Source organism: Pelodiscus sinensis, chromosome 30 (assembly GCF_052426305.1).
Source record: "Pelodiscus sinensis isolate ZL-2025 chromosome 30, ASM5242630v1, whole genome shotgun sequence".
In the NCBI taxonomy this organism is placed as follows: Eukaryota; Metazoa; Chordata; order Testudines; family Trionychidae; genus Pelodiscus; species Pelodiscus sinensis.
This window is the reverse complement of record NC_143081.1, coordinates 15,806,716-15,810,811: the sequence shown is the minus strand read 5'-3', so window position 1 is coordinate 15,810,811 and position 4,096 is coordinate 15,806,716. Positions and strand designations below refer to the sequence as shown.

At 67.3% G+C, this 4,096-nt stretch overlaps 1 long non-coding RNA gene across 1 annotated transcript; it reads left to right on the top strand.

The window, feature by feature from the left end:
* The first annotated feature begins 259 nt into the window (after window positions 1–259).
* LOC142821321 (uncharacterized) lies at window positions 260–3,518 on the top strand. Its single transcript, XR_016348102.1, has 2 exons — window positions 260–742; window positions 2,857–3,518. It is a non-coding gene; the product is annotated as an uncharacterized LOC142821321 (long non-coding RNA).
* The last annotated feature ends 578 nt before the right edge of the window (window positions 3,519–4,096 follow it).

Here is a 4,096-nt window from a genome sequence, read left to right as displayed (position 1 = left end):
GCTGAGGGGTGGGGGGCACTGGTGGAGTGGGGGGTGCGTAAGGCCCAAGGAGGAGGCTGAGGGGTGGGGGGCACTGGTGGAGTGGGGGGTGCGTAAGGCCCAAGGAGGAGGCTGTGGGGTGGGGGGCACTGGCGGAGTGGGGGGTGCGTAAGGCCCAAGGAGGAGGCTGAGGGGTGGGGGCACTGGCGGAGTGGGGGGTGCGTAAGGCCCAAGGAGGAGGCTGTGGGGTGGGGGCACCGGCAGAGCTGTGGGTCTCTGGGCTAGGCAGGGGCGAGGGTGGCAGCCCAGGTGGGCGTCCCTTGGCCAGCGTCGGCCTGGCTAACGCAGGTCACTACAGCCGTGGGGACCCCTCGGCCGGGCCCTCAGAGCGGGCCCCTGGCAGGCGGGCGCTGGGGCATAGCGCAGTCTCTGGAAAGCGGCTGGCTCGGCTCTGCCCCCGCCCTGCAATCGCACCATCCCTCACGGGGCGAGAGGCTGCGGGGGGGCCCTCAGCTCCGGTCGGACCTGCCCTGCACCCTCCCCGCCCGCGCCTGGCCTGCAGGGCTGCCACTTTGCATTGCTGGCGTCGGTGAAATCGCACCCACCCAGCTGGTTCCTGGATTTTCCCTCCCACACCTCCCGCCTCGGGGCCGCCCGGGCTCTATATAACCTGCACCAAGACGGCAGGAGAACCAGGACGGGATTCAGCTCCGCAGAGACTCGGATCCATCGCGCCGACGCCCACAGAGGAACAAGGACTCAGGTGAGGGGCCGGAGACCCACCGGCGTGCAGAAGGGAGGGGGGAACAGTGTCACATGGGGCAGAACCAGCAAGGGAGGCAGTGTGGTCTAGTGGTTAGAGCTGGGGGGAGGAGGCTGGGAGTCAAGATTCCTGGTTGACTTGGGTTGGGGGCCTGTTGGCCAGGAGATGGGCAGGGGGTTAAGGAGCCGGTGACTGCCCGGATGGGCTCCAGTCATGTTCCCCTCCAATAAGAAATGCCGCGGACACAGGGGCTGTGTCTACACTCGTGGCTTCTTGCGTGAGTAATATGCAAATGAGGCTAAGCGTGGAATATTGGCCAGTCTCATTTGCATACCGAATGAGCCACCATTTTTTTTAGAAGAGGCTCTTGTTCAAGAAGGAGCGTCTGCACTGCCCTTCTCGCGCCATGCCGGTCTTCCTGAAAAGAAATCGCTGTAAGGCGTTGCGCCAGAGGGGTTTCCTGTGCAAGAACGGGCAGTGCAGACGCTCCTTCTTGTACAAGAGCCTCTTCTAAAAAAAATGGTGGCTCATTAGGTATGCAAATGAGGCTTGGCGATATTCCACGCTTAGCCTCATTTGCATATTACTGGAGCAAGAAGCCGCGAGTGCAGACAGCCCTGGAGAGGGAATCGTGCACCCCGGCCTCTCTGGGGCTTTGGGCGCCCGGAGGAACTGGGCACCGTGGAGGGGGAGGGTGACAGACCCCCTGAGCTGAGGACTCCCGCCCGTTCGCCTCTGTCTCTGCCCTGGCGGCGGGGGGGGGGGGGGGGGCACCGCGAGGTGTGTAGCCGCCCCACAGCTCCGTGCAATCCCCTCCGTGCAATGCTACGCAGTGATCCCGTCTCCCCCCGCCCGGGGCGTGAAGCCCTCGGATGTGGGAGCCCTGCAGGGCGAGGGACCCTGCTGCCCAGGCGGGTTTGGGCTCCGTCTCGGAGCAAAGCGACGTGCCCAGAATGCAGCGACTGTCAGAAATGGGGGGCTTGGGGGCGCTGTATCCAGGGAGAAACTCTGCCACGGGCCTCCAAATTGGGATCCCCTGAACCTCCCTGCAGCCCCCTTGGGGTGCAGCAAAAGTCGAGGCAATCCCAGTACCCCCAGATTGCACAGCACGTAGGGCGGCCCCTTGGACTCCCAGCGCCGGGTCTCACCCCCCCGACAGCAGAGTCCTCGCGCTGCAAGTCTGAGGGTGCGGGCCTGGGCAGGGTGGGAGGGGGGACGGGTGTGGGTGGGCTCCGGGAGCAGAGTGGGTGGGTGGGGGGACGGGTGTGGGGGGGCTCCGGGAGCAGAGTGGGTGGGAGGGGGGACGGGTGTGGGTGGGCTCCAGGGGCAGAGTGGGTGGGAGGGGGGACGGGTGTGGGGGGGCTCCGGGAGCAGAGTGGGTGGGAGGGGGGGACGGGTGGGGGGTGCTCCGGGAGCAGAGTGGGTGGGTGGGGGGACGGGTGTGGGGGGGCTCCGGGAGCAGAGTGGGTGGGTGGGGGGACGGGTGTGGGGGGGCTCCGGGAGCAGAGTGGGTGGGAGGGGGGACGGGTGGGGGGTGCTCCGGGGGCAGAGTGGGCGGGAGGGGGGACGGGTGTGGGTGGGCTCCGGGGGCAGAGTGGGCGGGAGGGGGGACGGGTGGGGGTGGGCTCCGGGAGCAGAGTGGGTGGGAGGGGGGACGGGTGGGGGGTGCTCCGGGGGCAGAGTGGGCGGGAGGGGGGACGGGTGTGGGTGGGCTCCGGGAGCAGAGTGGGTGGGTGGGGGGACGGGTGTGGGGGGGCTCCGGGAGCAGAGTGGGTGGGTGGGGGGACGGGTGTGGGTGGGCTCCGGGAGCAGAGTGGGTGGGAGGGGGGACGGGTGTGGGTGGGCTCCGGGGCAGAGTGGGTGGGTGGGGGGACGGGTGTGGGTGGGCTCCGGGAGCAGAGTGGGTGGGAGGGGGGACGGGTGTGGGTGGGCTCCGGGAGCAGAGTGGGTGGGTGGGGGGACGGGTGTGGGTGGGCTCCGGGAGCAGAGTGGGTGGGAGGGGGGACGGGTGTGGGGGGGCTCCGGGGCAGAGTGGGTGGGTGGGGGATAATGGGATGAGCAGTGGGGTTCGGGCCCCACGATCTCCATCCATCTCCCGCCTCTCCCCACTGCAGCTCCCCCCGGCCCAGCCATGGCTCTGAGAGGTTCCTGCGCCGCGCTCCTGCTGCCCCTGGCCCTGCTGGGCGCATGGCTGGCTCTGGCCAGCGGGCAGCCAAATCCGTCTCCATCCAACGACCTCTTCCTGCGGCGGCGCTGGGACAACCCGAAGACGCCAGCCCCCAGCGGCACCAAATACTGCAGCCTGCTGACACGCTGCCGAGGGATCTACAAGCAGAACAACACCTTCATCCACGCCAGCATCGCGTCCATCAACAAGGTCTGTGCTGGGAAGTGGAGCGGGCAGGCGACCAGCCCAGTCCCTTTCAAGCTCACCAGGTGCAAATTCCAGGGATCCACCTACACTGCCGAAAGCTTGTTCAAAAAGATTCGTGTGATGTGTAAGAAATGGGTCCCTGTGAGCTTTGTGAAGGTCGTCGACTAGAGAGCTGCAGGGACGCGACAGCATCTCCGCTCCCTGCTCCCCCGCTACCCTAGCGCCCTGGGCAGTAGGACCGCCCCTTCCAGCCTGGCCCTCCTGAGATCCCGGGCTCTGCCTGAGCGCGGCTGATCCCCGCTCCCCGCCATGTGCCATTAGCCGCGTCCTGGTGCGGGGCCGGTTCCCCTCTGTCTGCGACTTCCTGGGCTTCCTAAGTGCAATAAACGGACCCGCCAAGCAGCCGCCGGTGTGTGTGTGTGATGCCTTGTGGGGTCCAGGGAGGGTCTGTGCGACGGGAAGGGGACCCGGGAGACCGGACAGCCCCTCGGCCCGGCGCTGACCTGCTGGGAGTGAGGCTGGTCTAGCCGCTGAGACGGGGGCTCCCAGTTTCCATCCTGCCTCTGGGAAGGGGGAGCATCTGTGAGTGGAGAGCGGGGCGGGAGCCGGGACTCCTGGGTTCTTTCCCAAACTTTGGGAGGGGAGGGGGTGAGAGAAGGGAGGTCGCTGGCTCTCAGGACCCTGGCCCCATCTGGGATCTGTGCCGTGCCCAGCACAACGGAGTCCGGTTTGGTTCGTCGCTCCTGGCCCCAGACCGTGGGGGGGGGGGCTAATGGGAGGGGCAGCGCGTGGTGGGAGGGGATAACAGGACAACGTAGGAACGGCCAGACCTGGTGAATCCAAAAGCCCGTCCAGCCCAGAGTCCTATCTGGACACAGTAGCCAGTACCAGGAGCCCCAGAGGGAGGGAACAGAGCAGGGAACCATCCACTGATCCTTCACCTTACCCCCATTCCTAGCAGCTGACAGAGGCTGGGGACA